The sequence below is a fragment of the Phacochoerus africanus genome, chromosome 6 (assembly GCF_016906955.1).
Source record: "Phacochoerus africanus isolate WHEZ1 chromosome 6, ROS_Pafr_v1, whole genome shotgun sequence".
Classification (NCBI taxonomy): domain Eukaryota; kingdom Metazoa; phylum Chordata; class Mammalia; order Artiodactyla; family Suidae; genus Phacochoerus; species Phacochoerus africanus.
The window spans coordinates 97,003,301-97,016,475 of NC_062549.1; the positions used below are offsets into that span (position 1 = coordinate 97,003,301).

The 13,175-nt window shown below is 45.4% G+C and overlaps 2 long non-coding RNA genes across 2 annotated transcripts; one reads left to right on the forward strand and one right to left on the reverse strand.

Annotated features, from left to right (window-relative positions):
* Nucleotides 1-1,068: 1,068 nt before the first annotated feature.
* Nucleotides 1,069-2,805, forward strand: LOC125128909 (uncharacterized). The gene is made up of 2 exons (XR_007135347.1): nt 1,069-1,110; nt 2,198-2,805. It is a non-coding gene; the product is annotated as an uncharacterized LOC125128909 (long non-coding RNA).
* An 8,302-nt stretch (nt 2,806-11,107) lies between these two features.
* On the reverse strand, nt 11,108-12,916 carry LOC125128910 (uncharacterized). Its single transcript, XR_007135348.1, has 2 exons — nt 12,794-12,916; nt 11,108-11,750 (listed from the first exon to the last, which is right to left on the reverse strand). It is a non-coding gene; the product is annotated as an uncharacterized LOC125128910 (long non-coding RNA).
* Between the last annotated feature and the right edge of the window lie 259 nt (nt 12,917-13,175).

Sequence of the window (13,175 nt, forward strand, 5' to 3'; positions counted from 1 at the left end):
ACAAAGTCAAGCAGCTAATAGGTGACAACCAGGATTCTCTCTTAGGTCTGTCTGACTCTTTAAAATGAGATTCTTAATTACCATACTACACGTACATGTACAAACACACACCTGTGTACACACACATATAAGATAATAGAAAGTTAGAGGATTCTATGGAAATTGGTTTAAACCAGATTTCTTAGAACTCTTGAATTTTTTTTTTTTTGTCTTTTCTAGGGCTGCTCCCGTGGCATATGGAGGTTCCCAGGCTAGGGGGTCCAATCGGGGCAGCAGCCACCGGCCTATGCCAGAGCCGCAGCAACGCAGGATCCGAGCTGTGTCTGCAACCTACACCACAGCTCACGGCAATGCTGGATCCTTAACCCACTGAGCAAGGCCAGGGATCCAACCCGCAACCTCATGGTTCCTAGTCGGATTCGTTAACCACTGAGCCACGACGGGAACCCTTAAGAACTCTTGAATTTATATCTGGGAGGGCAAGGAGTACCCGTTGTGGCTCGGCAGGTTAAGGATCCAATGTTGTCTCTGTGAGGATGCCAGTTCCATCCCTGGCCTGGATCAGTGGGTTAAAGATCCAGCATTGCCGCAAGCCTTGGCATAGGTCGCAGATGGCATGGATCCAGTGTGGCCTTGTGGTTGTGGTGTAGGCAGGCAGCTGCACTTCAGATTTGCCTCCTAGCCTGGGGACTTCCGTAGGCCACGGGTATGGCCATAAAAACAAACAAGCAGACAGAGAGACTTGGGAGGAAAGAAAAAACAAGTTGGAACTTCAAGCTCCAAAATTAAGTAAGGCGGGGATCTTTCTGGAAGATCAAGCGCGGAGGGATTCTGGGTGGGGCCTTTTCTACCCCATCGCCACTCCTGAGCAGCCCGCTTCCGAGGGGAAAGCAGCTGCCCTGTGCCCCGTGGAGGGAGGCAGGGAGGAGCTGCCAGCCATCAGCTGTCACAGGACCCATGTAGGTGGCAGGAGGCGGTCCTCTCATGCCCAGGCCCTGGCTCACACCTGAGGGCAGAGCCCAAGGCCAGGATAAAAGGGGCTCGGGGCCAGAGCACCTCCATCCACTGCCCTCCTGAGGCGCTGACAGCCCCTGTGCTGCGTGTGTACAGGTGAGTGTCCTCTGGGCACGGGAGCGGGGTCATCAAGAGAGGGACACTCAGTCCAGAGCAGAGGGTAGGCGGGACAGGGTCTTGGGAGGCTGGGGGCCGTGTAGGTAGCAGGCGAGAAGCCTCAGGAAGACTGAGGAAGGGGAGGCCACCTGGGACCACGGGGGAGAAGAAGATAGATGGCTGTGCCTTGTGCTGTGCCAGACTGAGCTCCGCTCGGCTGGGCTCTCAGGTCTGAGGGAATCCAAGCGCTGAGCGTCAGGCCCTATTAGACCAGCTTTCATAAGGGACATCACCTTTGAGAGAAAAATCACAACCCTCCTTACAAAGATGACCTGGAGATAGCAGTTCTCGACCAACAGCTTAAGCTAATCAGAGGCTGCTTTGGAGCTCTTTAAAACCGACGTATCTATGGATCTGAACTAGAACCGAGAATCCGCGTAAGAAGTCGGTCACGACAGGTTGAACGTCACTGTGCCGAGATAACAGTGCGAGGCCGTGGGGTGTAGAAAATGGAAGCGTGTCAGACTGAGCCAGGACACCTGCGCAAACACGCCCATGCCCCAAAATGCTCGTCTTTAGCTTCTTCAGTAAGAGGGTGACCTGATGAGACCAGGAGGCCTCCTGGACCATTCACAATCAGCACATCCAAATTCAGAATGATCTAGAAAGCTCTCCCAAGAGACAATCCTCAATTTCCTGTCTTCAAGAGAAGGTTTAAATTCTGTACTGGTTTCTGTACAGGAGGGTTTCAAGGTTTGGGATGACACAGTAGGAGAAACTGCCTCCTTCACTTACTGGATGTTTAATTAGGGCAGGGCTGTTTCTTACTGATTTTTGCCACAGTTGCCTATTTTGTAAAAGATGATGATAATCCTTGCCTATCTTAAATATAAATTGTGAGACCCAAGGGAGATCATGTCAGGGCATTTGCCTAACTATTAGGAATCACAAAACTTTCAGTGTCTAAGTATCTATGACTCCATTTAAACAGTTCAAAATTAAGGGACTAGAAAGACACTGAAAGGTCAGGGAAAGTCTGGGAGCCGTCTCTGTGCTGGATCTGACTTGCTGTCTGACTCTCCCTCAGCTCCTGAACCCTGCCCATCAAGATGTCCTGCCAGCAGAACCAGCAGCAGTGCCAGCCCCCTCCCAAGTGCCCCCCCAAGTGCCCCATCCCTAAGTGCCCCCCCAAGTGCCCCCCCAAGTGCCCTCCAGTCTCTTCCTGCTGCAGTGTGAGCTCTGGCGGCTGCTGTGGCTCCAGTTCTGGGGGAGGGGGCTGCTGCAGCTCTGGGCATGGGGGCTGCTGCCTGAGCCACCACAGGCGCCGCAGGTCCCACCGCAGACACCAGAGCTCTGACTGCTGCAGCCAGCCCTCGGGGGGCTCGGGGTGCTGTGGAGGGGGAAGCGGCCAGTCCTCTGGAGGCGACTGCTGCTGCTGAAGCGGACCCTGAGCTTTTCTTCCCCCTGATCTCCGTGAATGGCTGAGACCTCCTGGCAAAAACTTGAGCTCTGGCCTCGTGGATTCCACTACCCTGGTGTCCAAAAGCCCAACACCTCTCTCTAAAACCTAGTTCCTGACTTCCCTCCCCATCTGTGGGTGCCTCGGGAATCCCAGGGCACAGACCCCACATCCCTCTGCACCTTCTTGCATTCTGTAACCCTGTATTGAAATAATAAATGCAGTCTGCTCCCTGACTTGGTATAGACTGATTTCATTTCCCTGTCTTCGTCACCAAGGTTCTAGTCCCCTCCCTCCTCTGCTGGGGGCGGCAGAGGCCTCAGCAGACAGACGATAGGCAGGGTCAAGGGTCAGGAGGGAAAAGTTTGTATTTTTGTAGGTTTGTGTTTTCCCCTAATTCTTTATTTTCCCTTTTAACCAAGGCCCTGAAGCAGCATTAATTGTGAGCATTGGTTCTTCAACTTCTGGTTCCCTTCGCATATCTAACTTTGTCCCTCAGACACGGCCAGGAGACAGACACTGTCTTCTCTCTTCCCACCATCATTCCTCATCCCTGTGTTCCCACTCCCGCCCTTCTCCTAATCAGTCTCTGTCTGACTCCACCTTCATTTCATTTTTATTTACTTATTTATTTAGTTAGTTATTTTTAGGGCTGCCCTAATGGTATATGGAAGTTCCCAGGCTAGGGATTGAATTGGAGCTGCAGCTACTGACCTATACTACAGCTACAGCAATGCCAGATCCGAAGTGCATCTGCGACTTACACCACAGCTCATGCCAACACTGGATCCTTAACTCACTGATCAGGGCCAGGGATTGAACCTGCATCTTGATGGATATTAGTCCAGTTTGATACTGATGTGCCACAGCAGGACTCCATCCCCCTTCATTTTAAATATACAACATATATACATACATATATATGGAATAAATCTAAATTTAAATACATTTAAATTTATGTTTTAAATTTAAAAATCACGTTTACTGCTCTATAATTTATATGCAATAAAATTCACTAATTTTAATGTGCAATTCAATGAGTTTTGTCAATATATGTAGTGCAATATATCAAATGCAATCGATATCCTAAAAATGTAGTAGGTAGTTATTATTTGGAGACAGTTTTAAGAATAACACAAAATCCATAAAAATGAAGGAAAATGTAGATACATGTGATCTACGTGGTTAGATATGGAAAAATTCAATTCTAAATGGTAGAAAACACCATCAAAAAGTTGGAAGGATACAAAATTGGTGAGAAACTCAAAGCTTTCCCTCTAAGATTAAGTACTAGCAAGGATGTCCCCTAACTACATGGTCATACTGGACACACTAGCTAATGTGATAAGTTAAGATAAAGTAAAAGATACGCAGTTTGGGAAGGAAGAAATAAACTCTCCTTGTTCACAGATGACATAGTTGTCTCTGCAGAAAATCTAAAAGAATCAAGAAAAAACCCTCTTGGTAGTAATAAAGAATATAGAAATAAAGGTGAAGGATACAAAGTTAATAAGCAAGATTCAATTGTTCTTCTACGTACCAGCAATGAACAAGTGGCACTTGAGATGGAAAAAAAAAATGCAGTGCCATTTATAATAGCATCCCTCAAGATTAAATATTTAGGTATAAATCTAACAAAATATGTTTAAGAACAATAGACAGAAAACTATAAAACTCTGGCAAATGAAATCAAAGAACTAAATAAATGGAGGGATAGTCCATATTTACAGATTGGAAGACTCAATATTATTAAGATGTGTATTCTTCCCAATTTGATCTATAGATTCAGTGCAATCCCAATCAAACCCCCAGAAGCTATTTCATGGGTATCAGTAAATTGATTCCAAAGTTTACGTGGGCAGATAAAGACTTGGAATAGCCAATAAAATATCGAAGGAGAATAAAGTCATAGAACTGTCAGTCCCTGACTTCAGGACTTACTATAAAGCTACATAATCAACACAGTTTGGTATTGGCAAAAGAATAGATAACAGATCAATGGCACAGAATAGATAGATAGCCCAGAAACAGACCCCCGTATCTATAATCAACTGATGCTGGACCAAAAAAAGGAACTCCTGATTCATTCTCTATAATTGTTTGAAGGGTTTATAGAAATGGAGAAAATGAAACGAAGATTACCAGTTTGCTTGGTGCTGGTTCTGGTACACAGAGAAAAAGCAATTACTCAGTTTATATGATTTCTCATTGAATTACAGCCATGTTTCTTTCCACTCCATGAGATGGTGAAAGTTGACATCATTAAATTGTTGGGAAAGGCAGTCTCATGTGTGATCTTTTGACCCCCACTCAGCTGCATGAAGGGAGCCTTGGAGCTGGAACACTCCCTTACCAAGGTATAAAGAGCCCACATAGGCTCTGCTGGGCTCATCACCTTATGTGGAACATCTTTCCTCATTTCATGCTCAATGCATGCTCTTCGTCTCTGCTTGTAGGATGCTCTTCCTATGGTACCTGCCAGCTCCACTGTGCCATCTTTCCTCCAAGGGGAAGGATAGAACTGGCCTCCACTGCTACAGGAGAGGAATACATGTAGGCCAATTGCCCTCTGTCGGCAGAGACCCACTAGCCAAGGGAGATTGATGTCCACTATTGAAGCTGATCTTGCTATCTCTTCTCTGTCAGTTAAGTGTTGTTCCATTCAGTGCTTGACTCTGCTGTTTCCCTTGGCAGCTTTCCTTGCCCACCCAGATGCTGTAGGCAGAGGTGTTTAGAGTTCTCCTCTACGATTGGTGACCTGTACGTGGTATTCAATTCAACCAAAAGAGGAAGGAAGCAGACACCTTGACAAATAGAGAAGTTCAGAAAGCCAATGCTGGCCAAAATGTTTACATCGAACTGCTGGCAAAGCCATGGGATTTCATAGCCAAGACTTAAAATCCTGTCTTTGTGATATCATTAGGCTGCTGACTCATCACTGATATTCAAGTCAGGTCAGCTGACAGTTTGGGTGTTGCCCTGCATAGAGCAGAAGCATCTCAACCTCATCATTCCAGAAATCAGGAGCAGGAATCCACATTCTGATCACTTCCCAATTACTAAGCCTTTTGGAACAATCTGAGCAAGAGAAAAAATATCACACCCCGTGAGACAGGGACAGATGTTTCAGGACTATGTGGTCAACTCACCTCTGTGCCTGTCACAGAGTCCAGTCTCCTATGAGGACAGCCTAAGTCATAAGGAATAGCTATTTGTTAAAATAAATAGGTAAATAAATAAATAAATACAAAAATTAAAAATAAGTGATTTAATCAGATGAAGGCAAATTAAACCTAGAAGTCATGATGAGAAGAAAATCCTCCCTCCAGAAGAGTCTGAGATAACTCTCTAGAGCCTGAGATGATTACAATTCAGGAATATCAAAACAAAACAAGCACAGGATGTTCCTGTGTGGCACAGAAGTTTAAGGATATGCCATGGCTTCATGTGGCAGTTTGCAACTGCAGTTCAAGTTCAGTCCCTGGCCTGGGAACTTCCATATGCTGTGGTTGTGGCCAAAAAAGAAAAAAAAATAATTCAATAATGTCTATGCCTAGGTCATGGTGAACAAGGAGAGCCCGTATCTGGTGAGATGTGTGTGTGCACACAATTGTGGGTATTTAAAACTGTTCAACAGTACATATAATATAGGCAAATATATAGATATGGAATCCACCTTGTTTAGTGTTCTCAGCATCAGATATCTCAAGGTGCACAGCCTTCCCTGATGGTTTACTACCTCCCATTTGCCATGGTTTCTCCTGGATTTTAATCTTCCCTGGGACCCAAACATGATCTTTCTCTCACCATCCTGCACTCCAGAAATCAGCACCCCTGCCTTTTAAAGAAGCCTCATGCCAGGCTCCACACTGTGTCCAGGATCAAGGTCAGCACTTTGATGGACGTCCAAGGCTATCGGCAATATGACTTGATATGCCTGCTGCAATTTCTGCTTTGCTTCCCAAGGAGAACTGGCATATTGGCTGGGCTGTAAACATGTCTCTCCATATCCTAGTCCTACACTTTATTTCATGTTTTCCATCCTGAGACAGTGAGTTCAAGTCCCACTCACTCCATATCTTTTAAGTGTCACAACTTATAAATGAGATTTTCATAAACCCCTTGAGAACACAACTTGGGCCTTATGTTTCTGCTTCCCCTTCAGCAGCTAATACACATTTATTCACACATAGGTGGTTAAGAGATTTTGAAAAATCTCTTCACTAGAAGTAGTTTGCAGTTTACATAGCTCTCTCCTATGGCTTAAGTCATCCTCCTAGGAGACCGCAGGCTGAGACAGGCACAGTGAGCTGTGACGGCCACATCACCCTGCGGAGACTGCCCCAGTCTCACCTGGGTGTGACGTTGGCGTAGTTTCAAGGAACTTAGTTTTGGGGGAGTGGCTGGGATATCCCTGCCATGGTTCACACAGCAGCCCAGCTCCTGATTCCTAGAATGATGGGGCAAAGAGGTCATCAGATCCACGCCTCTGCCTCGAGGCAGGTTAACATCCGAACTATCAGTGTGCCTGGACCGAGGTGATGAGTCAGAAGCATGACTACAACCATATCTTCCTGACCCTTTGGCCTTAGATATTAGCTACTCATGGCTTTGGGACCATTCAATAATTATTTTGACTACCCAGTCCTTCAAGGACACTGTCTCTTACATTTTCTTTCTTTTTTTTTTTTTTAATCTTTTTGCCTTTTCTAGTGCCGCACCCGAGGCATATGGAGGTTCCCAGGCTAGGGGTCGAATTGGAGCTGTAGCCGCCAGCCTCCGCCAGAGCCACAGCAGCACGGGTTCCGAGCCACATCTGCGACCTACACCACAGCTCACCACAACGCCAGTGAGCGAGGCCAGGGATTGAACCTGAAACCTCATGGTTCCTAGTCGAATTTGTTAACCACTGAGTCATGACAGGAACTCCCCATTTTCATTCTTTCATCTTCTCAAGAAGCTGGAGGAGGCACTGCTAAGATTTAATGTGAAGTGATTTAGACTCTATTGATTTTTCTTTGTGCCTTCCCACTCTCCTCCCTTCTGAGTTGGAAACTAGCAGTGCATTAACAAATTTTAGTCTTTTCCCGTTCTTGCAAAACTTTCTTTTATTTTATAAATGATGAAACTCCACTCTAAAGGAAATAGAAAATATAGATGATTGTTATTTATTAAGTAGAGGAAACTTTTAAGAATGGCACAGAACCCGTAATGTGCAAATAAAATATTGACATATTACATAGAAATTTATTTTCATATGGCAAAAAAACACCCCATGTAAGGCAAAAAGACAAGTAATCAACTAGAGAAAAATACAAAACCTGTGCCAGGTAAGGAACTAATGTCCCAAATATTAAAAAATATATATCTTATAAATTAAGAAGTAAAAATAAAATATGAAAAAATCTAATGGACAAGGGAAAAGGGTGTTTGGTCTCTCTCTCTCTCTCTCTCTCACACACACACACACACACACACACACACACACACACACACACAAGCAAAGGTAAGGAAAATTTGAAAAGATGTTTGTCCAAGGATGGCGGGAACAAAAAGTGCCCATTGAACTGAGAGGGTATCTTAACACCAAAAAACAAAGCAGGCATCTCCATAAAGTACAAATACAAAGTTCATTGTGGTTAACTTACTTATAGGTTGGATCAGGATCGGGCAAAGGTGATTTAGAAGCATGAGCAGCGGCACTCCACCCCGCGGGACCGTGACGAAAGTTTTACACCAAACCTATGGTTTGGGGGTAGGTGCTTGGAGACAGAGAGTGCATTCCTAAGTCAAGACCTTATCTGATTTATGATGCATAACTAACCTCATGGGTACCACGAATATGTCAGCAAACGTATTTTCCTTTTTTTTAAATTGAAGTATAGTTGACTTACAGTATTATGCCAATTTCTGCTGTACAGCAAAGTGATCCAGTCATACATACAATATACATACATACCCAGTCATACATATATATAAGATATGAGATCTGTATATATATAAGATATATGTAAGATATATATATACGTACATACATAGATATATGATCTTATATTTTCTTGTATTATCTTCTATCATGGTCTCTCCCAAGAGACTGGATATAGTTCCCTGTGCTGTACTGTAGGACCTCATTGATTATCCATTCTGAGTGTAATAATTTGCATCTACCAACCCCAAACTCCCAATCCATCCCACTCCTGTCCCCCTCCCCCTTGGCAACCACGAGTCTGTTCTCCAGGTCTGTAAATCTTTTTCTGTCTTGTAGATTGATTCATCTGTGCCATATTTTAGATTCCACATGTAAGTGATATCATACAGTATTTGTCTTTTCTTCTGACTTACTTCACCTAGTATGAGAATCTCTAGTTGCATCTGTGTTGCTGCAAATGCCATTCTTTCTTTCTTTTTTATGACTGAGTAGTGTTCCATTGTATATATGTACCACATCTGGAAACTATTGGAACATGGATGTTACCTGAATCTAATAATCAGAAAACATCTGTTAATTACAAAGCCCTTGACAACAGAGGAAAGAATGACACACTATAGTACTGGTAGTATCAGTGGAAGGACAAGAAGAATTTTAACTCAGCCCAAGATGGCATCAGTTGTGCTAACAGCCACACAATGTTCAATATTGCTAATATATATATATATATATATTGCTTTTTAGGACTGCACCTGCGGCATAGGGAGGTTCCCAGGCTAGGGGTCCAATTGGAGCTACAGCTGCCGGCCTACACCACAGCCACAGCAACACAGGATCCAAGCCGCTCTGCGACCTACACCACAGCTCATGGCAATGCCAGATCCTTAGCCCACTGAGCGAGGTCAGGGATCAAACCCGCAACCTCATCGTTCCTGGTTGGATTCGTTTCCACTGCGCCATGATGGAAACTCCCAACATTACTAATATTTTTAAAACTGAAAAAAAAAAAGAAGAAATATCTTGTATTTGGATATGTGGTTTATCAGATTAATTTACCTGTTTCAAAACAATACTTGTTGTGGATAATAAAATTTGAGATGTGTGAACTTTGTGGAAATAAACATTCATGTTTTGGGTGGCAATATGAGTTGGTATAATTATTCTGGATGGCAAGTTAGTACTTACTAGTGTGTGATCAATTTAAAATTAAAATGAACATAGCCTTTCACTCAATAATTTTTTCTAGGAAATAAGCCTAAGGAAATAAAGATGTGATACAAGAGAAATGCATTCATAAGAATGTTCACTGCAGTAAATTAGATATAAGAGTATAGTAGGGTGGCAGGATATAAGATCAATATTTAACATACAAATTATAATCAATGATATCAGTAACATCATAGTAATAATACTCTCATATGAAGTTCAACAGAGGCCATAAAAAGATTTGGGTAAATATTTGATAAGATATAAATATTTAAACACTATCAAAGTATCTTTCATAAGTTATTTATTAAGAAGAAATATAGCAACTAGGGCAATGAATAAACTTGACAGATACCATCTAAACCAAGCAACCAAAGTTACCTCATCAGGAATGGGACAATTATGCAATCAATGAAGCTGGATAGGAGGCTCTAAGAAGGACACAGCTCTGCTTCTGTGGGATCCCTACAAAAATCCAAAAATTACATCTATCCAAGACAGAACATCAGATAAATCTGAATCGAGGGGCACTCTATAAAAACCAATGGATCATAAAAAATAGCATCATGAAAGACAAAGAAAACCCACACCCCTAATAGCCATTCCACGCACATTCCTTGTGTTTGAGTCTCTACACACTGGAAGAAGTCATGTAGTTGTTTTGCAGTCCAGTACACCTGGTCATGGGTCACACTTCATGCCTCGCCTTTTGGGGCTACTGGGACTTGAGTCCACTTATCTGTCTAGAAACAAAGGGAGATGGTGGGGGTGGGTCCTGAAGGGAACCAATAGCACTTCAGGGGAGACCATTATAATTTCCTTGGGCAATACAGGGTTAGTTTCTTCAGATGGGGCTGGAAAGGCTGCATTTACTGCCCCCCAAGACAGATTGGGCAGAATCTAGAAATTCATTGTCTCAGCTTTATCAGAACCCTTCCCAAACACTGGCATTCCAAACTTGTGGATCCCGAGACTGGGTCAGTTAAATATCATGGGAAGCTGGACATCAGGGTCTAGGAAGGATGTAGCATCACTTCTGTGGGATCTTTACAAAAATGCAGAATCACATCCAGTCAAGAGAAAAACTCAGACAAACCTCATTGAGGGTTTGGTTCCAAAAACCAGCAGCCCTTTAAAATCCCCAGGTCATGAAAGACAAAGAGCCTGACGGACCATCGGAGATCACAGGAGACTGAAGAATCATGGCCACTAAATGCAGTGTTGGATCCTGGATTAGATTCTGGATCAATAACAGTTTGTTTTGCTATAAATGACACTAGTGGCACAATAAGTAAATTTGAACAAAGTCTGTAGATACTGAGGCAGTAGGGGAGGCAGGAATTGAGGACAGAGTATGAGAAAGAGGATATAGAAATAAAAAAATGAGTCCAGACAAGAAGGAATGCAGATTTCTAGTTTTATTGTTTCACACCAGGCTGGTTCGGGCCAAAAAAGAAGCTGCAGGGACAAGGGGTGTGTGCTTTGGGGTTCCTAGGGCAGCCACACATATGGGGAAGAGGGCAATTGATGGGTTTGGGGGAGAGGTTCTGGGCTCCTAGACCCCAGGACACAGGGTTCCAAAGGCCTCACCCACACCCCCAGCAACATGGGCAGGCCCAGCAGGAGGAGCAGGAGGAGGAGGTTTCTGGCCATTTGCTGCCCCCAGGTCAGCTCTTCTTGGTTCCGGGTCCGCTTCAGCAGCAGCAGTCACCTCCAGAGGACTGGCCACTTCCTCCTCCGCAGCACCCTGAGCCCCCCGAGGGCTGGCTGCAGCAGTCAGAGCTCTGGTGTCTGCGGTGGGACCTGCGGCGCCTGTGGTGGCTCAGGCAGCAGCCCCCATGCCCAGAGCTGCAGCAGCCCCCTCCCCCAGAACTGGAGCCACAGCAGCCGCCAGAGCTCACACTGCAGCAGGAAGAGACTGGAGGGCACTTGGGGGGGCACTTGGGGGGGCACTTAGGGACGGGGCACTTGGGGGGGCACTTGGGAGGGGGCTGGCACTGCTGCTGGTTCTGCTGGCAGGACATCTTGGTGGGCGGGGTTCAGGAGCTGAGGGAGAGTCAGACAGCAAGTCAGATCCAGCTCACAGAGGCCACCTGGCCCCTTCTTGCCTTCTTAGCATCACTTGTAATCACAAAAACATAATCTCCAGGATTTTTGCTGCTCTTAGTAGTTTTCCCCATACTCTTGCATTATCTCTTTGGAATCTCAGCATAGCCTTGTTAAGTCAGACAAGAACTTTCATCTATTTATGCAAAGTAGTAAACAAGACCACACGATATTACAAAACATGTCCAAGAGTCTAAACTCTTGAAAGTGGAGGTGTTACGGATTCCAACGATGCCCTCCAAATCTGAAATGGTCCTATTTATAGGCCATTGAAGGTCAAGTTATTTCTTAGGTGAAAAATACAGTAATCATTCCCTCTTGTCATAATTTGATTTTATTCTATAAGGACTGCATGGCAAAAAATCTTACCAATTACAAACCTCAGTAAGCTCACATTATTAAAGAAGAGACTATAAAACTCTCAATTACTGCAGCCCTGGGACTTGAACCTGTGCTCCCTGATCTCAGTCTAGAGCTCAGGCCTCCTCTCCTCAAGCTGATGGGTTGGCGTGGCGACGCTCAGGCTTGCCGTGTCCTGATCAATAGGAGAAGTTTGTAAACTTTCCCAGGCCCATGGATACATGGGTTTAATAAGCCTGGAGGAGCCTTGGGTCCCTGTGCAGGCTGCTCCTCCTCCGCAGGCAGGTCAGGGCTGTGGTTTCTGGGCTGAGCGCCCTCCTCACCCCTGCCTGAGTAGAACACAGTGTCAGAGTGGGTGCCTCAGTGTCCTCGACCGGAGAGGCTGTCGCCACTGCAGGACAGCATGTTTCCTCGGGAGCCCCGAGGCACAGCCGTCTAGTTCTTCCCCATGTATTCTCAGCTGGTGCCAGACCCCTCCTTACATCCCTTCCTCAGGCTTCCTAGGCCCTCCGCCTCTGACACAATGGCCTTCTTCTGCAAAGGCCCTGTGGCCACCTGCCCTCCACTCTGGTTTGAGCGTCCCTCTGTGGACGGCCCCGCTCCCTTTTCCAGAGGACACTCACCTGTACACACGCAGCACAGGATCTGTCAGCACCTCAGGAGGCGAGTGGATGGAGGTGCTCTGGCCCCGAGCCCCTTTTATCCTGGCTTTGGGCTCTGCCCTCAGGTGTGAGCCAGGGCCTGGGCATGAGAGGACCGCCTCCCGCCACCCACGTGTATCCTGTGACAGCTGATGGCTGGCAGCTCCTCCCTGCTCCCCCGTTGCTTTTTAAGGTTTTACGGAAGTACAAGTTCCCGCTGTGGCATGTTCTTTACTGGCAGTTCCTCCGTGCCTCCCCCACCCCACCCCTGTTCCCTTTTAAAGTTTTACTGAAGTAGGAGTTCCCATGGCGGCACAAGGGGATTGGAGGGTCCTCGTTGCTGAAGCTGTGGGGTAGGTGGAAA